Consider the following 22,903-nt stretch of genomic DNA (forward strand, 5'->3'; position numbering starts at 1 on the left):
GAAACACTTGTGTTGGGTAAGCAAAAATGGATGTCGTCAAACGAGAAAAATTGATGAATCATTTGAGGGCGAAGAGAAAAAATCCGCTCCTGTTTCAGGTTTTTTTTCAAGGTAACTAGAAGGTGTGGACATACAAAAACAGTTTTCATACCATTACATATTGTGTCTCAACTGTGAAAGTACTAATATTCAACATCAAACCTTTTTGTGGCTGTAGAAGCAATTATTATTTTCGGAAAAAGAAACGCCAGTTGTACAATTTTCGTGGTCTGTAGCAGAAAATCAAGGTTTTACAGTGACCAGATCTCAGTTAACTGCTAAAATATAGTAGATAGGCATTTGGTCTTTCTGACATGAACGAATCGCCAAAAGGGTTCCTAGGCCTATTTGTTCAATAAGTGGATCTATGATAACTATCTTAGTAGATCGAACAAATGCTATTTTCGTTGCTCTTTTGGATTCTTTGATAATTCGCTAAACTGAAAGCATGCAATTATGTAGAAAAACATCAACTCAATATCTCTTTTCAAAAGCAACATGAAGATAATTACTTTCATCACAAGTAGAATTTGTCGCTGCATGGCTGATGTCGATGAAATTGCTGTATGTGATCGGAGCGTAGCGATAAGAACATGTGTGCCTATTAGCATGCGATAATTGCTTCAATGATGTGTTCATTAAAACAAAAAAAAACAATTATCCTACCTTGCCAAGTAAATATGAAAATCATTTGATTTGTTAGAGAAAGATCAATTACTCAGTGAAGTGCGCGCAATTCAAAATGGCAGTTTTTTGAGTATATAACCTTGAAGCAGCGAATGAATCAATGGCACATTTTCCATGGGCATGCTAATCGACACACACGCTAAAAACCGGCCACTGTATCTGATTTTGCGGATGCTTAAACCTTTGTTCTCTTCTAAAATGATTCAACTTTTTGAGAGAAAAGGATCCGATACTCCTGTCTTGTGATCTTCTAACCCCAGTTGAAAGCTGATGGCCTTTTTTTCATGGAGTTTAGTTTTGGGTTGTACTTCACATATAGATAATGGCTGTTGATTGCGTCCCTCTCATTGGATATTTGCGAAAAGTGTTTCTGTTTGCGAAGCACATTCAGCGGTTCAAACATAATTATGTATTTCTCCCAATCTTGATTGAGGTAATTCCTTTCGAAATGACGCGGTTGGAAAGCTGGGTTCGGATATAATCCCAGAGATTCATATATTGACAATAGTAAGCAAAGCTTAACCATCGTTTTGCTCGTTGTGTAGTTGTATTGCATCGCTGACGTTGAAATAGATATGCGATGCAGAGCTGCTAACCTAAACAAAAATCACTATTTCAGTTTTTCAAAAATGATATTGGTATTCAAAAGCGGAAAAAAAACTGCTCGTATAAGGGCAAAGTCCTGAATGTTCCGACTGCCTTTTAAAGTTTATGGAGTAGTGCTCGCTTTAATGAATTGATCATCATATTTAAAAAAATTAAAACTTCAAATTTTTTTTCTAAGATTTTACTTTTGAAAATTATCCCCACACGCTATGTTAAGAACAAAATTATAGTTTTAGCATTTAGCAAAATGCTAAAGTGTTAAATCGACCAAATAGCATATCGCAATTCAATTTGATACGATTTCTAAGACGGGTTAAATCTACGCTTAAGCGTTAAAAGCACGAATATATTGTGCAATCCCAGGTTGACCAAAAATGCTAGTCATACAATTTTTATGAGAGTATTCTGCAAGACATGAATGAAGGAACAAAATTAGATAGCGACTGTCCAATTGAGTGAAAAAAAAGGAAAGACTCAACACTACTTCCTTGAACCACACACGCAAAAGGTAAAAATTAAGTTTAGCCTGAACACCAAGCAAACCTAAACTTTCGATGGTTTTAAAGAACCCTGATGCACTTCACTCGTAAGCGGTTATGATTAAAGATCGATAGAACCTAATGCAAACACAAAAAAAGACATGCCGAAAAATTGCGTAGTCAGAAATTTGTTGGACAATGGTCAAGTACGCTAATGATAAGTTTGACATCTTTTCCAAATCATGTGCTAAGAGAAGGTTCGGGTCTCAATGGTTTTAAGTTTAAAATTTGAAAGATTTTATTTTGTTTATCTATTGAGAACCAGTGAAAAGAACCAAATAGGATGAAACCCTTGCAGTATCCACTTGATTGTGCAAAAATATTCACATTTTTTCAACATCTTATAATGAGTAAAACAAAAACCTACCAGATTGTCTTTTGCGCCCTGTATGGGGGCGTTCAACAGTGCCGAAGTACAACAGTGCCGAAAAAGGCAGGAAAATTTCAGAATAATTTCAACGCATTTTCTAAAGAGCGAGAAATTACTGACGCTAATTATCAAAGAAAATCACTCCAATTTCGGCGCCAAAAATGTCTGCAACTGCAAGTTTAACAATTATTTTGGCGCCAAAACGTCTAAATTGCAAATTTTCTCTCCCAAAATCTTTAAGTGCCACTTCAGATTGTAAACGTTTGTCGCCGTTTAATTTTTGATTGCCGCACTTAATATGTGGAAATTTGTTCATATTGTTCATATTTGTTGAACAAAGTTTTCATTTTCGGCACTGTTGAACAAAGTTTTCATTTTCAGCACTGCTGGACTTCGGCACTGTTGTACTGCGTCCCCTGTATCAACCTACCGGTAAACAAATCTAACGCTAAATAAATCTCGCGATAAACAGCTCTCAGATGATTACTGCAGGCCTCTTTTCTTTTCAAGAATAAGTGTCCATTATACAATTTGCAATGTTCAGGCATGTATACCCCATCCATAACAACTGAACGTTTTTTTTTTCAAAATACAGCTTCAACATTAAGAAAGTTACAAGAACTATTCTTCATAGTTGAATTAAAGATTATTTGACTTCTGAGGCCCTAACAATTGTCATGGGTTGAAATCAAAAAAATATATCTATACTTAGAGTCTTTGCTGTCACCAGATTTTAGTAAACAGTTTCATCGGGTCGCTCTTTTTAGAAAATCGGATTTTATTTTTTTGCGTGCTTTCTTTTACAAAATTGTTAATCGAAATTCTAAATACTGTTAAAAACATTAAAAGCAATTTATTTGAAATATCATTCTATAAGTTTTGAAAAATTAAGTTAGATACACGTGGTAATTTTCTGTTCTATCTGGCTTTACTTCACTCTGTAAAAATTATATGCAGGAAAAGTCTCCACCAAGCTGACCAAAACAAAAACATTTAACTCATTTTCAACAAAGTCGCGCGATCATCTTTTCAAAAAGGTAGTCTGACAATAAACCTGATGGAATGACTTCCTCTTACAGCACCTTGACTCCAACAAGAATATAACAATTTATTCTGGACTTTTCCCAATTCTGACTGATCAAGTCAAAGAAACAAACAGTTGCAGACGAAAGTCTTGAAGTACACCTTGAAATAAAACGAACCAAATTGAATTAAACTATGACTCCCGTGTTTTACTTTTTTTTAGAAAAAGGGACAAAACAAGTCTTACTGATTTTCTACTTTCTTTTCAATTTGCCGCTTAGCAAAACAGCTAACTTACAAGAATTCTAGCAGTAGACAAAGAGGCAAATAATTACATGCAGTTGAATTTGTTTTTTCTACTCTCAAAAAGTTTTGTACCAAATAGTAGTTGAGCGCTCTACTTCGAAATACAAATGCTTTTACCTTTTGAATCAAAACGAAGAATTAGCGGTCATAAAAAACAGTTTTGAAGGGTTTTTATTTTTGCTAGTTGCCCTGAACTAGACTCAATTTAGTGTCTTTGATGCCATAACCATTACAACTTCATATTACAACTTTTATCTTTTGCGTTTTAGAATTCAACAAAAACAAGCCAGTAGTAATTTGCTTCAATTTCGAAAACTATTTCCTTGGTGGAACCAACACCAGCTGTCAGTTGGTGCAAATGGCCGTTCAGCGGACTGCAAAACCCGCTGCCAGAAGGTTTGGGTTGGGATTGGGAGATCGCCAGATCCCGATGTGTACTCTGGCGAACACCTACTGAGAGACGCCATCTATACAGCATTAAAGCATCACATCCCCTCAGGCCGCCGCAAGGATGTGATACCCCTACTTCTGGAGCCAGCTTCCAGATGGATCATCGAACGAGACAACATCCGTTCTCATAACCCGACTTCACCGGAGGTCGAGACTCTTAACAACCGCATCCAGATAGCCATCCGGCAGAACAAAACAGCCAAATGGAAAGATATCTTCAGCAGTTTCGACCACCGTACTGACACAGCAAAACTTTGGAGAACAGTAAAAGCAATAGGCAACAAGACAAGCAAACAGCGGAGAAACCAGCCTAACAAATTCAAAGGGAAAAAAATGAAGAAGACGTTTACCTCCGCGAAGGACCTGGCACACAGATTTAACAAGCAGTTCACCATTCCGAGGGCCCACAGGACATCACAAGCCTACAGGACCATCACCAAGAGCATCCAAAACAGATCCCTTGCAGATCACCCAACGCTCACCACAGCCCAGGTGATCAAGGCATTGAAGAAGGTCAGAAACTCGAAAGCCACAGGCCCAGATGGCATCACAATGATCCATCTCAAAAACTTGGGACCCAAAGCCAACGAACATGTGACGAGCACGTTCAACCTGTCACTTTCAAGAAGTCAAATACCCGCCATCTGGAAGACTTCCATCATCATTCCACTACTGAAGCCAGTAAAACCCACCAACGAGAGTGCGTCGTACCGGCCGATATCACTTTTTTGCCCCGCAGTCAAGATACTCGAGAAGTGCCTTCTCCCGATACTCCAGGAACACCTCAAGACGGCAAAACATCAATACGGCTTCAGACCGCGACACTCTACAGTCACAGCGCTCAACGAACTATCAACTGCAATCGCAGACGGCTTCAATCAACAAAAACCCGCGGCCCGTACTGTTCTCGTTGCATTAGACCTCTCGAAAACTTTCAATTCTGTGTGCCACGTTACCCTCCTGAAGCTGATTTAACGAGTACACGCTTCCAGGAGCCCTTGCACGCTGGTTAGCCACGTACCTGCACGGTAGACAGGCCTACACATTGTTCAGGGAGACGCTGTCAAGCAGCCGTTTAGTCAGATTTGGAGTTCCACAAGGATCGGTTGTGGCTCCTACGCTGTTCAATTTCTATGTGGCAGATGCTCCATTGCCCCCACGGACATTTTTCTTAGTATCCTATGCCGACGACTTCATAGTTTTTGCCTTTGGGACCGACGTAGAGACATTAAGCAAAGACATCAACAGCTACCTGACGACGCTCTGCAAATTTCTGGTTTCTCGAGGCTTGGAAGTATCAACACCGAAATGTTCCGTCACGCTCTTCATGCCTAGCACCAAAGAGCGCAAAGTCACACCAGACGTGAAGATCGACGATAACACTCTCATTCTGGCGAAAATGTCTTCTAGGATTTTAGAAAAAAAATTCGATCCTTATGAAGGCAGTTGATACTTTTTTTCCAAAGCGTTTACTAGTACAATCAGAAAGACATCCATAGATTGACAATGAAGTAAAAAATGCAGCAGCAAAAAAGCGACGGTTACGACAAGAGTTTTTGAATATTAAAACAACGGATGCCCGGAATAAGTATAGTTCCCAAAATAAAATTGTCAAAAACCTAATCATACGTAAAAAACGAAAATACTATCAAAATAAACTAATGCTTGAGTCTAATTGTAAAACGAAAACTTTTTTCGAAACTTTCAAGGAAATGAGTGGTAAAAGGAAAATTTCTAAATCTTTAAATCTATCTAACGGGGACGCTGAGCCTTTTAACGAATACTTCGCAAATATTGGCGCCAGACTTACACAGAGCAAACCAAACTGCATGGAAAATAATGTTATACGTCAGCAGCAATCGTTGTTTTTGAAAAAAAAATTGATTTAATTGAAGTCATTGAGGTCATCGAAAGTTTAGAAAATAAATATAGTACAGATTGCTATAGTATCAACACTGTTCTCGTCAAGCATTTAAGAACTATACTAGCAGGCCCTTTGACTGAAATTTTGAATGACGACCTCAGGAATCTATCCAAATTGTTTAAAAATTGCAAAACTTGTTCCAATTTTCAAGGAGGGAGACATCAATGACCCCTCAGACTATAGACCAATTTCGCTTCTTCCAGTTCAGGGCAAAATTTTTGAGCGTATAATTTTTAAACGAGCCCAATCATATGTAGACAAATTTAATATCATTCGAAACACTCAGTTTGGCTTCAGATCAAATAGAAGCACTGTTGACGCCATCCTTACATTGTTGGAAGAAGTTTCAACATCGCTATCGAGCAAAAAACCAACTGTTCAGAATACGTTTTTAGACCTAACAAAGGCTTTTGACACAGTTGATCACTCTAATCTGTTAATAAAATTGAAACAAATGGGATTCAGAGGGCCTGTCTTAAATCTATTGGAATCTTACCTTGACAATCGCTATCAGTACATTGAAACTAACTCTTTTAAGACCGAACTTAAACTGGTATCTTTTGGTGTACCTCAAGGATCTATCCTTGGCCCACTTTTGTTCATATTATACATAAACGATCTACAAATAGCCACAAAAAACACAGGGGTACTTTTGTATGCTGATGACACTGTTCTGAAGTCCACAAACAACAAAGACTATATTGCTTTTGCACATGGATCAGCTTTGCTTGAAGTAAATGATTGGTTAGACAAGAACAAATTGACACTGAATGTCAAAAAGACCAAGACCATGAGATACTGTCGGAGCACGAAAACTGAAGAACGACCAGTAAATTATTTTTTAAATGACACCCAAATAGAAGATGTTGAATGTTTTAAATATCTTGGAATTCTCCTTGACTGTAAATTGAAATTTCATCAGCATATTGATAAGGTAAAGAACAAAATTTTGCAATTCTGTGGAGTGTTTTTTCAATTGAGAAAGTTTCTAACTGGACAGCAATTAATATTTGCGTATAAAAGTTACGTGGAACCAATCATCCAATATGGAGTTTTAGTTAATGCAAATACCGACAAAACCAAACTGTTAGAACTGGAAATGAAAATCAGAAGGCTAATCAGAATAATTTTTTATAAACACATGATGGATTCAATCACTGAAATAATGCATGATAATAAAATATATACCGTAAGAGAATTTTTTGCTTACGAAGTTCTGAAATTAACCGGAAAAATTATTCGAAAAGAGTGCCAAATTGAAACCTTGAGATATTCTATTACAGAACCAGAATTGAAAGTGATATTTTCCAAGCGAAAAACAAATAAAAAGTTAGCTATAAACAGAAATAAACTCAACAGAGGGACGATTACACCTAAAATTAGAAAAATGTTCAACTTCGTAATAAACTTTTCCCCACCTGGGTCAATTTCTTGAAAGGGGCTTCTCGGTTTCAATTAAATAGTTTTAATCATAAATTTTTGGATAATTACATTCTAGGAAATACGATTTTACTGGGCATGCTTTGAGACTTTTTATTGATCAATAAGTAGAACTTGTTTCTGTTGGTTTCTGAGTTATGGGTAGAAAAGACTAACTGAGAAAACTAAATTAATTTTTTTTATAGAGAATGGTTTAAAGGTGCGAATAAAGAGGTTTTACGTTTAAAAATTGGTTACCGGTAGAAAATCCATTGCATTGGATTAATGAATTTAAGTACTTTTTTTGTTCTCTGCTTAATGAGACACCTGAAAACGGGCCTTGTTGGCTTAATGGTGTTCTCCCAAACAATTCTAATTTGTATTTATAAATTTTTATAAATAACTTTGTAACTAGATACTGTTTGGAAACAATTTATTATTATTATTATTATTATTTCGCGCCCTGTATCAACCTAAACAAATCTAACGCTAAACAAATCTCACGATAAACAGCTTTCAGATGATTAACGCAGGCGCCTTTTCTTTTCAAGAATTAGTGTCCATTATACAATTTGCAATGTTCAGGCATGTATACCCCATCCATAACAGCTGATTTTTTTCTTTTTAAATACCGCATCAACATCAGCCTAAGAAAGTTACAAGAACTGTTCTTCAAAGTGGAATTATAGATTATTTGACTTCTGAGGCCCTAACAATTGTCATGGGTTGAAATCAAAAAAAAATATATACAATACTTAGAGTCTTTGCTGTCACCAGATTTTAGTAAACAGTTTCATCGGGTCGCTCTTTTTTAGAAAGTGGGATTTTATTTTTTGCGTGCTTTTTTTTTACAAAATTGTTAATCGAAATGCTAAATACTGTTAAAAACATTAAAAGCAATTTATTTGACATATCATCTTGTAAGTTTTGAAAAATTAAATTAGATACACGTGATAATTTTCTGTTCTATCTGTCTTTACTTCACTCTGTAAAAATTATAAGCAGGAAAAGTCTCCACCAAGCTGACCAAAACAAAAACATTCAAGTCATTTTCAACAAAGTCGCGCAATCATCTTTTCAAAACGGTAGTCTGACAATAAAGCTGATGGAATGCCTTCCTCTTACAGCACCTTGACTCCAACAGAAAATAACAATTAATTCTGGACTTTTCCCAATTCTGACTGATCAAGTCAAAGGAACAAACAGTTGCCGACGAAAGTATTGAAATACACCTTGAAATAAAACGAACCAAATTGAGTTAAACTATGACTCCCGTGTTTTACTTTTTTTTTAGAAAAAGGGACAAAACAAGCCTTACTGATTTTCTACTTTTTTTTCAATTTGCCGCTTAGCAAAACAGCTAACTTACAAGAATTCTAACTGTAGACAAAGAGGCAAATAATTGCATGCAGTTGAATTTGTTTTTTCTACTCTCAAAAAGTTTTGTACAAAATAGTAGTTGAGCGCTCTACTTCGAAATACAAATACTTTTACCTTTTGAATCAAAACGAAGAATTAGCGGTCATACAAAACAATTTTGAAGGATTTTTATTTTTGCTAGTTGCCCTGAACTAGACTCAATTTAGTGTCTTTGATGCCATAACCATCACAACTTCATATTACAACTTTTATCTTTTGCTTTTTAGAATTCAACAAAAACAAGCCAGTAGTAATTTGCTTCAATTTCGAAAACTATTTCCGTGGTGAAACCAACACCAGCTGTCAGTTGGTACAAATGGCCGTTCAGCGGACTTCAAAACCCGCGGGACAAAAAAACCTCCTACGTGCACGAAGAGAGGCCCATCCCTAGTCCGTGTTTTTGTGGACGGAGCAGAACAGGCCAGCAACCCTGCTCCGCATTTTTCTCACCCGAGCTGGCATTGAAAGCAACCCGGGACCGCCTAAAAGATAAAAGTGATGCAACTGCGCCAAGCCCCTCAACAAGAAAGGAAGCGTCAAATGCTTATCTTGTCGGAAGCACGCGCAGAGAGTTCCGATGTGGTATTCAACTGGACATGCATCCCCTGCACATCAGAACCTCATGCACCTCCGGTGAATGCCAACACCCACGTGACAACAACGACACCCCCTGCCCTAAACATCCTACAACTGAACTGCAACGGCATTGGGGGGAAAACACCTGAAATTGCAGCATACCTCAACGCAATCGATATTGAACTCGCTGCTATACAGGAATTCAAACTATTTGCTTAAAGCAGAGACCCCAACTTTGGTTCGTACACGTTACTTCGTCAAGACAGACCAGCCAACAGAAAACGAGTTGGCTTGGCCTTCCTCGTCCATGAAGACATTGTGTACACCCCATTGCAACTACCACAAGATGGTACTATGGAGTGCATGGGTATCAAAGTAGACAACAATAACACCTCGTTCAGGGTCATACATTACCACATCCCCCCCCAACCAACTCATGCCCCGAAGGGTACAGCGCCCGCTTCTGAAAACTGACAATACCCTCGCACTAGGAGATGCCAAAGCACACGACCCCCTTTGGCACTTGCCTTTAGTAGACACTCGAGGCAACAAGCTAGCAGGGGAAATCGAGTTTTCTGATTACGGAGTTCTCAATAAAAAATACTCCCACTAGACTCCCATCTAACAACCAGCCGACCTCACTGGACATTTCTTTAGCCTCAATGTCTCTGCTAACCTCAACAGAATGGAGCATTGAGACATCCCTCAGCTCTGACCACCTGCCAATCACCATCAAACTGGCAATGAGCTCCGCGACGACACCAGTCAGATCAGTCAAGAAAATCTACATCAATCTCGCCAAGGCCGACTGGGAAGTTTTCTCAGCCGAAGTAAGACCCTTGTACACGCTGCCAGAAGGTTTGGGTTGGGATTGGGAGATCGCCAGATCCCGATGTGTACTCTGGCGAACACCTACTGAGAGACGCCATCTATACAGCATTAAAGCATCACATCCCCTCAGGCCGCCGCAAGGATGTTATACCCCTACTTCTGGAGTCAGCTTCCAGATGGATCATCGAACGAGACAACATCCGTTCTCATAACCCGACTTCACCGGAGGTCGAGACTCTTAACAACCGCATCCAGATAGCCATCCGGCAGAACAAAACAGCCAAATGGAAAGAGATCTTCAGCAGTTTCGACCACCGTACTGACACAGCAAAACTTTGGAGAACAGTAAAAGCAATAGGCAACAAGACAAGCAAACAGCGGAGAAACCAGCCTAACAAATTCAAAGGGAAAAAATGAAGAAGACGTTTACCTCCGCGAAGGACCTGGCACACAGATTTAACAAGCAGTTCACCATTCCGAGGGCCCACAGGACATCACAAGCCTACAGGACCATCACCAAGAGCATCCAAAACAGATCCCTTGCAGATCACCCAACGCTCACCACAGCCCAGGTGATCAAGGCATTGAAGAAGGTCAGAAACTCGAAAGCCACAGGCCCAGATGGCATCACAATGATCCATCTCAAACACTTGGGACCCAAAGCCAACGAACATGTGACGAGCACGTTCAACCTGTCACTTTCAAGAAGTCAAATACCCGCCATCTGGAAGACTTCCATCATCATTCCACTACTGAAGCCAGTAAAACCCACCAACAAGAGTGCGTCGTACCGGCCGATATCACTTTTTTGCCCCGCAGTCAAGATACTCGAGAAGTGCCTTCTCCCGATACTCCAGGAACACCTCAAGACGGCAAAACATCAATACGGCTTCAGACCGCGACACTCTACAGTCACAGCGCTCAACGAACTATCAACTGCAATCGCAGACGGCTTCAATCAACAAAAACCCGCGGCCCGTACTGTTCTCGTTGCATTAGACCTCTCGAAAACTTTCAATTCTGTGTGCCACGTTACCCTCCTGAAGCTGATTTAACGAGTACACGCTTCCAGGAGCCCTTGCACGCTGGTTAGCCACGTACCTGCACGGTAGACAGGCCTACACATTGTTCAGGGAGACGCTGTCAAGCAGCCGTTTGGTCAGATTTGGAGTTCCACAAGGATCGGTTGTGGCTCCTACGCTGTTCAATTTCTATGTGGCAGATGCTCCATCGCCCCCACGGACATTTTTCTTAGTATCCTATGCCGACGACTTCATAGTTTTTGCCTTTGGGACCGACGTAGAGACATTAAGCAAAGACATCAACAGCTACCTGACGACGCTCTGCAAATTTCTGGTTTCTCGAGGCTTGGAAGTATCAACACCGAAATGTTCCGTCACGCTCTTCATGCCTAGCACCAAAGAGCGCAAAGTCACACCAGACGTGAAGATCGACGATAATGCTCTCATTCTGGCGAAAACATCGAAAATCCTGGGAGTTACCTTCGTCACAGCCCTGAAATTCGGCCCATACTGCAGACTAGCCGCAGCTAGAGGAAGGAGCAGAGTGAATATCTTGAAAGCTCTGGCTGGAGCCACATGGAGACAGAGCAAGGAAACCCTCATAGTAGCCTGCCAAGCCTTCATCAAGCCCGTCTTAGAGTACGCATCACCAGTCTGGACTCCTATCGCTGCACAGACCCACGTAGAAACGTAGAAACGCTGCAGAAAGCACCTACACGACGAGACAAAAACCCTACCCATCAGGCGGCACATCCGTATGAAAGCAGCCCAGCACCAGTTGGCTCATCATCTCGAAGGACACCCTGGCAACAGGCTGCTAGACCGACCGGAACCGCCCAGAGACATGAAGGAAACGCTCTTCAGTAGGTACGGGAGGTACGTCACTCTACTCCTGGAAACATCTGATTCGGAAGAAGCAGACGACGACGATGACATAGGGCCATCAACACACAAAACCGAAGGAGAAAACAGAGGGCTCCTCAAAAAAGTGCATACAAACGAGGTCCAAGACGCCCTAGACAACCGGGACAACAACAAAGTGCTAGACGAACCATCCCCTAAACTCAGCAAGGACGAATTACGACTATCGAGAAGTACCAGACGGACCCTTGCCCAGTTGGCGGTTACTCTCCATTCCTACAAAGTTATCTCCACAGACTAGACGAAACAACCTCTCAAAAGCATGCCCACTGTGCAACTCAAAAACCCACACAACGGGTCACTTATTCAGGTGCAGCGCAAACCCGACCGCACTCACCACACTCACCCGACCACACTCATCCATCTTATAAGAAGATGGAAATCTTTTAAGCCTCTATCGTCCAACAGTTTTAGAAATCTAAGCAACTTTTTTGTTAATTAGAAGTAATATTAGTTTTATCAGAAAATATTGTTAGAATTTTTCCTAATTTTATCAATTTTTTTTCATCTCATTTCACAAAAGTTTATAAGCTATTTCAAATTTGATGATTACTTCATTAGGTCGTAACCTTTTTCGAGCGGTCTTAATGTTTATCTATGAAAAATTGGAGTCGAAAATTACTCTGACACGGTCGTTGTCTTACATGTAGACAAGAGCAACTCCAATTTATTGAACCTTATTACCATATAAAAATTTCTTCCATATTTATTGAATTCTGTTATTTTTGGCGTTTGATGTTAATGCTCAATTTCTCTAAATCCTCTTCTTTTGGAATACTGAACTAACTGTATTCACTTTAAATATTGAACCTGTCAGGGTCCTTGATAAAAACAAAAACAGTTGAAATACACCCCACTACAGGTTTCTAAGGCAATTCTGGTAGAATATTTCCAGTCCAAGTCATGTGAACAATTGTGCGTTTACTTAAAATCCATATCATGGCTATTTTTATTTACAATGAACTATTCTTCATCCTGTCCTACAAAACTTGAATATGCTGCTTTGAGTCTAGGTTAAAATGAGTTTGTTTTACAAAGTTTCAATATTTTCAATTACTGGATTTCACATCTCATTTTAAATGGCTGAGCACACTAAATTTATACCAGTTTTTGTCATTTTGTTTTGAAATATCAGAAATTCGAACAACTTACACATCTATTATCAATTCGAATAAGAGATACTCGCAGTTAATTTTACACATGACTAAAAATCTAACAAATTCTTAGGTATGCCTGGTTAAAATTCTTCCATAAACTAACCAACTCAACCGCCACACTTAAATTGCGTTGACTATTACAAAAAAAACAAAAGAGAAGAGCGAAAATTACGTTAAAAAACATCTTGTCCTTTTTACTCTAGCCAGATGCCAATTTTTTAACCAACAATACAAGAATGCTCCTAAAATTATCAAGCAAAACAATACAGAAATGAACCTTATCCTCCTCCTCATATCAATTGCTTCGACTGCAATGCGCAAATACGATATTAAATTTTCGCCAATACGCCAGAATTCTGTGTTTTTCATGCCAAACACCCACTTTTACCCAATCTTTATTCAACTGATGTTAATTGTAAACAATTAAGGTCACCTTTCTCTCAACTTGACTTTTGACATTACAGCCAAGCTGACTCACTCGTTTCTCTCAACTTTTCAAAAACAGCATGACTTACAAGGAAATGACAAACTTTCAGGTAAAATAATGTTTCAATTTATACGAAAACTCGGGATTAATATCAACTTTTCTGAATAACCCCCTTATTAACAGTTCCCCTTTTTCTAACGTTCGCCTTTTAGTATTCCCCGTACCATGTAATATAATATCCCTATTTATGATATTATATTTACCTTAGTTTTATCCCTGATTTACTATTGTATTATTTTTCATGTACTTACTCAACTGATGCCCAACTGCATGGAACTCCTTTGACTCAACCCTTAAAACTACCCTTACTAACAATTGGTGTACTACTCTCCTCAGGTAATTTACCCAATTATTATAACTGAACACATGAAAAAAGTTATTCCTTAACTAGTAACCACCACTTACTGAGTGGTCATCCAAATATAAAATATTGCACTGCATGCCTCCCTTCTACATAAGAAAACTCCATTTCCCTGCCGTTTTTCACCCATGGACTGCCTACTAATGCTTTGTAATTTCAGCAAAATCTACACAATTAAAAAATTTACGTACTTCAATTCTTTTCCTCTGTTTGCCCCTATTCTTACAATTCGCTCCGCAGTGAACAGATATAGGTAAGAAAAACCAGATAGGGCATCATAAAAAGTGTTCACATATGTATTTTTTAATTTTGTTATCAGTTTTTTTTTCTACAAAACATGTAGAGTAAGCACAGCAATTCTGCAGCACTTTATTTTTATTAGTATAATTACGTTATTTTCGGGTTCGGTGAAAAACACTCCCCGCCGGTTTTGTCTCATCCCTTTCCCTTACAAAAGGATGTCGTAAAAGGTTACTGAGCCTGTGCATGACTCCAGGTGGACATCTAACTAAGTTTAGGGCTTAATTTTGATTTTTTTCTTTCTTATTACAACTTGTTATTCATGCCGGATGCGACTCGGAATTTCAATATGGTTTTCTGATAATTGTTTGATTAACTGAATACCATGATTTACTTTCTTCTTTTTTTTCACCGTGGTGGATTTGGTTAAGAACACAAGTTAAAATTCTGCAATGGTGTGTAGGACACAACAAGATTCGTTTTTGTTCGATGTTTTGACATGAATTTGAACAACAAATACAAAAACTTGCAAGAAACAAAAATGTGCAGTTGAAATTTTGCAAACCATATAAAACGATTTTCAATTAAGATAATCAACCGGCCATGGTCATTGATTAAAAAAAACCCTAAAATGCAACCACAACTACAAGTTTATATGTTAAGTTAAAGGTAAAACATATCCATTTCTTTTCATTTGAAGAACTATGCCTTTACCTGAATTTAATATATTTATTGGTTTTTATTTAAAAGAGATCAACCTCCATGCTATCCAACAAACATCTTATTTGCAGATGTATTTCTCTATTGAAAATTCTTTATTTTTCAATTTTACACAAAGACAAGGTACGGGTTTTAAACGTTCTTTTATGATGGCTAACATTTTCAAGTTTGTGCCAATTTTGGTAATTTATTTTGAAACTTTTGAGGTCATTTATTTTGAAACAACACTTTTTACATCAATTAACAAACCAAAGGGCGCTTACACATCCACTCTGATCAGACAAAGCTCGAAATCTTTCGCCAACGTTATGCTTCTGGTTTTCAGGCAGAGCAAAAACTCACCATCAAAAATAAATCATTCACCATCTTTAATCCTCGGAAAATTAGATAAACTTTCATTTTCCTGTTGACAAAAAATTGATTTCCCTATTTTTACTTTCTCTCCCAAAATATATAAATCTTGGTTTTTTTTTTTAAAATAAAAAAATTTTACCATTGCCTCATTCTCACCAGGCGCAAAATTTATAATCAACTCAAAATTGCTCTAACGGTTACTAAGAAAAAACCGATTTCAGAAAACAACATATGACCTTGTTATCATCTCAATTTCATCTTCTGCACAGCAACTTTATTGTTTTCTCCATTTTATCTGCGTCTGCTGCAATGAGCAGTGTTATATTAAGTTTTCCCCCAATACACAAAAGATTTGTGTTCTTTGTGCCAAACTCCTGCTTATGCCCTATCGATATCCCAGTTTTCCCCCTGTCAGATGTGTTAACAAAAGAAAAAAAAATCTTTCACAAAATTCTTATCAAATAATGGAAACTCACCCGAAAGTAATTCGATGCAAACCATGCCTCCGATTTACCCAATTCACTTGAGTTTATTTTTTTTTCGCTACAATTAAAAAAGCACAAAGATTTCGAGATACTTCAAAAATTTGTTACCTTTTATATGTTTGAAATGGCTTGTGTAATACACAATCCTCCGCCAAAATTTTCCTTTAAAGTTATCCTTGGTCTGCCAGTGGTTCAAACTAACTAATGATCAATTTTCATTTTTTATTTTCTTATCTTTCTATAAATGACATTTGCCCAAAAATAACGAGTCAAAACTTAGTTGTTCAGTAGAAGTAAATTGATAGATTACAACAAAGAGTACGAAGAATTCGGCTCTGAGAGCGCGTTTTGTGAGGGTGGAGCGAAGTCCTCCGGACACACCAACCGAAGATGGGAACTCAGTCCGAGGATCTGCGAGGCCAGAACTAGTAAGCTGGGTAGCCGGTGGCGAGAGAGTAGCACTATCCATGTTAGGCTGCTGGGAAGTAATTGTAGTATTCGCAAACGTAACAGGCGGCAAATCATCCTGTAATTTGGGTCTTGTCTCCACCGGGGTAGATTCCCCAACCACTTGCAAATGGTTGGAACCCGACGAACCCTCGCAAGACGAATCAGCAGTAAGGTCCACCACCATCGGGTTACACACACTGGGGTCTCGTCAAGCCGTTTCTCCAATTTCGTGGGCTGAGAGCGAGTAGCTGACCTTTTGCCCGCACTGCGAGAAGTCGATCCTGAGGCTTGGAGACGATCACTTAACGTGTTTTGGCCAACTAAAGTGTTATAACGAAAGTTAGGCCTATGACAAACATGGTTCTTACAAAAAACTTTCCCTTTGTCAAAACAATAAGCGTGATCGGTAATCTTGAATTTAGCAATTTTATAAAGAGGTTCTCCGGACTGTCAATCTATGATTTTCCTAAAGACTCTAACGCGACTAGGATCGGATAAGAGAAAGTTTTCCAATTTACTTGTTTTAGTCGGACGACGAGGTTGCAGAGCTGGTAACCTACGGGAACTAGTCTGGGCGCCTAGGGGTGTAGAACCAGACGCACACTCCAAAAAACGAAGCGTGTTCCGAGTAAGACCCGTCTTTAGAGAATGGGCAAGGTCCGAATGACGGCTTGACAACTCTTTCAGGACCCGCTTTCCCCCATCCGGCTGGAGGTTTCGTTTGTACTGCGTCCACTTGTTTGCCGCCCGAGCAAGATCGGCCAGTGCCTTGTAAGGTTCACTCTCAGCCACATTACCCTCCAGGGAAAACATCGGTTTGAATCGGGGAGCAATCGGAGGATTGGCACTTTCTCTGGGCACCACGTTAGGGCGATCCCTGCTATAGTCCTGACTGGCAACCTGGTCCGGCGTTAGAAGGTTTCGTTCAAGTCTTTGGACAACATTATGATAAGCCTGAGACCATTCATTATTTGGCTTACGACCAAAATGTAACTCGAAAGGCGATTTTTTAAGCAGAAAGATTACTCTTGCGAATGTCCTTTTTTCCTGTTGACAAAAAATTGATTTCCTAATTTTACTTTCTCTCCCAAAACATATAAATCTTGGTTATTTTTACAAATCGAAAAAACTTTGAAAAACTTACCATTGCCTTATTCTCACCAGGCGCAAAATTTATAATCAACTCAAAAATGCTCTAACGGTTACTAAGAAAAAACCGATCTCAGAAAACAACACATGACCTTGTTATCATCTCAATTTCATCTTCTGCAAAACAACTTTATTGTTTTCTCCATTTTATCTGCGTCTGCTGCAATTAGCAGTGTTATATTTAGTTTTCCCCCAATACACAAAAGATTTGTGTTCTTTGTGCCAAACTCCTGCTTATGCCCTATCGATATCCCAGTTTTCCGCTGTCAGATGTGTTAACAAAAAAAAATGAAATCTTTCACAAAATTCTTATCAAATAATGGAAACTCACTCGAAAGTAATTCGATGCAAATCATGCCTCCGATTCACTTCAGAAAAGTGGTCACTTTTTGGCATTACACTCAGTTTTTGTATTTTTTTAAACTTGAGCTACTTAGCAAAAAATATGTGATTTTTATCTTTTGCCACACCATGTAAGCGAACTCATTTGTTTTTCTTTCACTGTATTCAGTCAAATTTTCAAATTTCAGTCAAACTTCTCCCTTATCAAAACTGATGAGTCGTTGAGACCTTCGAAAATCCTATTCACCTCTTTGTTTTCTTTTAATTTCTGTTAAATTTTATTTCGCTACGATTAAAAAGGCACAAAGATTTCGAGATACTTCAAAAATTTGTTACCCTTTATATTTATGAAATGGCTTGTGTAATACAATATCCTCAGCGAAATTTTTCCTATAAAGTTATCCTTGATCTGCCAGTGGTTCAACCTAACTAATGACCAATTTTCATTTTTTTCTCTTCTCTTTCTATAAATGATAATTGCCGAGAAATAACGAGTCAAAACTTAGTTGTTCAGTAGAAGTAAATTGATAGATTAGTTGATTAGTTAGTTGCAAAAGTTAGTGTTAGATACTTAATTCCAATTTAGTATATATTAGTCAAACTTTGACCAAGAGAAATTAGAGATTGAGGAAGAGATAAATAGACATCTAACAAACGATATAACAAAACAACAGAGTGACCACGCACAGCGTGGCACTCGTATATGCCATATCTGTGACCTTGAAACAAGCAGAGATAATAATCTGCAGCATGGCTGCAAAGGGACAAGTTTTAAGCGAGGTACCGAAGGTCGCCTCATGACATTCCCCGCGGGAGTAAAATTTTTTGGAAATCTATCCAAAATTTTGTAAAAGAAAAATAAACTGCAACCAGGTGAACATAAGATTGATAGCACCCTTATTGCTGAAACAGAATACATAGCATAGATAATTTTAGATAGTTTTTATAGAGTTTGATATGCAAATACTAGTCAACCGCCCTGTAGAGTTTTATTGATTTTGGCAGAGGAGGAAGAGGACGCCCCCTTGAGGTCTAACTGAGGTCGGTCACGAATAAGGGGTTTACGTGGCGAAGGCGAGAACGGCAAGACGTTTCCAGAGGGTGACTCTTTAAACTCCGCCTCAACTAGTTTTGATAGAATGACGTAAAGTGTCGCCAAAAAACTTCGTAGGCTTCTTACTACGCAAGGAGGTCCTGACCGCCTCCGAATCGTCCGCGACCGGCTGAGCGGGAAGGGATAACGAAGGGTACAAAGAATGCAGTTCTGAAAGCGCGTTTTGTGAGGGTGGAGCGAAGCCCTCCGGAGACTCACCAACCGAAGATGGGAACTCTGCCTGATGATCTGCGAGGCCAGAACTAGTAAGCTGGGTAGCCAGTGGCGAGAGAGTAACATTGTCCATGTTAGGCTGCTGGGAAGTAATTATAGTGTTTGCAAACGTAACAGGCGGCAAATCATCCTGTAATTTGGGTCGTAACTCCACCGGGTAGATTCCCCAACCACTTGCAAAGGGTTGTAACCCAACGAGCCCTCGCTAGACGAATCAGCAGTAAGGTCCACCAACATCGGTTTAGACACACTGGGGTCGTCAGGCCGTTTCTCCAATATCGTGGGCTGAGAGCGAGAAGCTGACTTTTTGCCCGCACTGCGAGAAGTCGATCCTGAGGCTTGGAGACGATCACCTAACGTGTTTTGGCCAACTGAAAAGTTATAACGAAATTAAGGCTTTAGATAAACATGATTCTTTCGATAAATTTTCTCTTTATCAGTATCATAAGGGTGATCGGTAATCTGAGTAATCTTGAATTTAGCAATCTTATAAAGAGGTTTTCCGGACTGACGATCTATAATTTTCCTAAAGACTCTAACGCGACTAGGATCGGATAAGAGAAGGTTTTCCAATTTACTTAACTCAGTCGGACGACAAGGTTGTAGAGCTGGTAACCTACGGGAACTAGTCTGGCCCCTGGGGGCGTAGAACCAGACCCACACACCGAAAAACAAAGCGTGTTCCCAGTAAGACCTGTCTTTAGAGAATGGACAAGGTCCGAATGACGGCTTGACAACTCTTTCAGGACCCGCTTTCCCCCATCCGGCTGGAGGTTTCGTTTGTACTGCCTCCACTTATTTGCCGCCCGAGCGAGTTCGGCCAGTGCCTTGTAAGGTTCACTCTCAGCCACATTACTCTCCAGGGAAAACATCGGTCTGAATCGGGGAGCAATCGGAGGGCTGGCACTTCCTCTGGGCACCACCTTAGCGCGTTCCCTGCTGTAGTCCTGACTGGCAATCAAGTCTTTGGGCTGAAGTATCAGAGTGAACAACATTATGATAAGCTTGAGACCATTCAGTATTTGGCTTACAACCAAAACGTAACTCGAAAGGCGATTTTTTAATCACAGACTGATTATTCTTGCGAATGTTCTCGACGATCTGATGAAGCGTTTCCTTAAAATTTCCAAAATTAGGATGAAGTCTAGCAGTGCGCAGTTATCGCTTTACAATCTGAATTGAACGTTCGACTAAGCAACTCCCTCTATGATCACCAACCGGTGAAAGAATAGGTTTAATACCCTTACTAGAACAAAAATGTTGCACTACATCATTTTTAAACCCAGAGCCTTGATCACTCCTGATAGATTGAGGAATACTATTAATACGAATATAAGATGCGAGGAATTTTGTAACCTTCTTAGCCCCAGCAGTTTTAGTAATAAGAACTGAAGGAAATTTAGAGAAACGATCTATAGCTACAAAGAGGAAAATCTTCGGACCCTTATCATCTAATATAGGACCGGCGAAACCTAATTGTAACTCCTGATTTAGCCCAGAGAGAGTAGGTAATGTTTGTGCGGTATGAAAATTCTTAGCGCGCTTAAGATTCTTACCATACAACGTGCATTCGCGGTGCTTCTCACAAGTATCAACAATCTTTTGGTTGAGGAACGGCCACCAGATGTACACGGAGGCTGACATCATAGTCTCTTGTCCTGGGTGAGAGCGATGAGGGCGAGCAAGAACAGCTTGTCTGAGAGGTTCGGGAATTGCCAATTTATTGTCAATGATCACGCAGTTATTGACCACCGCTGCATTGGGCCAGAATTGAGCCATATTTGCCCCGAGCTTATTGAAGGTAGTGACATCTTTATTGACAATGGCACGCTTCATAGGCCCCAGAAAGTGGTCCTCCTCCGTGAGTTCAGCTAAGAGATCAGCATCAAACAGGCCTGGCAGTCCCAAAATGCCCTTCTTGGACTTCGAGAGGATCGGCTTGCCCCCAATAACAGCAAAGACCCCGATCTTGGCGGCTGTGTTGGCTTTCCCAGGTCGAGTTAGACGGCACCGTCTCATAGCCTCCAACAGCTGATTATGACCCTCTTTTCTTGAACTAGTACTCGCGGCAACAAAACGAGTTTTGGCAGCTCGTTCACGGGTTCGATTAAGTTGTCGGATTTGATCCATGCGACAGATTCGACCCAAAATTCGGAGAATTCAATGGAAAGTTTTCCCCAAAAGTGAGGTGGTCAGTTTGCTCTGCCGTCGGATTTAGCTTTGTCTGAGAGTCGATAGGGTGAGTTAAAGTAGAGTTTAGATCGTTTTCAGTGAGCAGTTGAGTAGTATCAGGTGGTAGATTCCAGTTCGGTATATTCATGATCGATTTTAGTATACAAAAAGAAAATTTAGATTGAGAGAGAATAGATGATTGACTGTTTCGGAAAGTTTCAAGTCGGAGACAATATTTTCGAGTGAGAGAAACCGGTCTACAATTTTCAATTAGCATACTCGTTTTTGATTGGCTTAAATTCTGTGAGCATAACTCGACGCCCACTATCGGTGAGAAATTTGAAGGACAAATTTGCAAAACGTGATTTAATTGGTTAGCAGACCGAGTTAATTTTCTGTCGCCCCTTACCGGAGAATGCTTGGAAGAAGGCGAGAAAGAAAACCGATGTGAAAAAATTTAACGCTTTCTTGCCATTAAACCCATCCCATTAAATTAAACCAATCCCTCGAATTATGGGGGCTCTATGAATTGATGAATGTTAGGGCTTTATTAAAAGCCTTAATGGACTTAACAAAAAAGTTCATCGTAATTAGAAGGAGCAGGAGCCGAAAAGATGATGTAGCGAGATAAATAATCCACAATACGCAAAGTAACCCCAGGGACAATAATAACCTCGAAATCAAAGGGTAATAAACGATCTGCTCATCTAGAAAGACGAGATTGATACGACTTATTAATATAATTTTCACTCAATGCCGAAATAAAGGCTTTATGATCCGTCAAAAGTTGAAAACGATTACCCAACAAATAAGTTCGAAAATGTTCACAAGCCCAAACAATCGCCAACAATTCCAATTGATTTGTACTATACTTCGCCTCTGTATTATTAAGAAAACGCGATGCAAACGCAGTTGAGTCCCAAACTCCCTGTTCCATTTCCTGTTCGAGTCAAGCTCCTAGCCCATTATGACTAGCGTCACATTTTACCCGGGAATTTTTTGAAGAATCGTAATGAAATAGACTAGGAGTTTTAGGTACCAGATTGATTATACTTTTGAAGGCATTATTCTGTTCCTTTCCCCACAGAAACGACTGTTTATTACATGTCTTTAAAGATTGCCGAAAATGAACTGTTTGAAAGAGCAAATCGGGTATAAACCGTTGTAAATGATTTAACGTTCTCATAAATGAACGGAGCTGTTTCAAAGTTCTGAGAGGCTTGAGTGGTTGGATGGCATCAACTTTTGAAAATTTAGGAGAATAACCGTCCTCATTAAGGTCATATCCTAACCAAGTTAATTGGTTAACGGAAAATTCACACTTGCTAAGTTTCAGTGCCCAGCCTTCCGTATCGAGTCTCTGCATCACCTTCTCTACCAAATTGTTATGTTCTTGAATATCACCCTTTGTGACTACTAAAATATCGTCCAAACAACAACACCCTCTAGTCTTTGTAAAGTACAGTCCATTGCCTTCTGGAACTCGGTTGGCATATCTGTTAAGCCGTAAAACCCATTTTTGAATCT

The 22,903-nt window shown here is 39.4% G+C and overlaps 1 long non-coding RNA gene across 1 annotated transcript in view; it reads right to left on the reverse strand.

The window, feature by feature from the left end:
* Nucleotides 1-482: 482 nt before the first annotated feature.
* The window catches only part of LOC134856919 (uncharacterized), a 30,962-nt gene continuing 8,541 nt past the window's right edge, over nt 483-22,903 (reverse strand). The window contains exons 2-3 of the long non-coding RNA XR_010164863.1: nt 863-1,322; nt 483-640 (exon numbers count right to left, since the gene is read on the reverse strand). This is a non-coding gene — a long non-coding RNA (uncharacterized LOC134856919). The remainder of the gene's footprint in view (nt 641-862; nt 1,323-22,903) is intronic.

The sequence above is a fragment of the Symsagittifera roscoffensis genome, chromosome 1, assembly GCF_963678635.1.
Source record: "Symsagittifera roscoffensis chromosome 1, txSymRosc1.1, whole genome shotgun sequence".
NCBI lineage: Eukaryota > Metazoa > Xenacoelomorpha > Acoela > Convolutidae > Symsagittifera > Symsagittifera roscoffensis.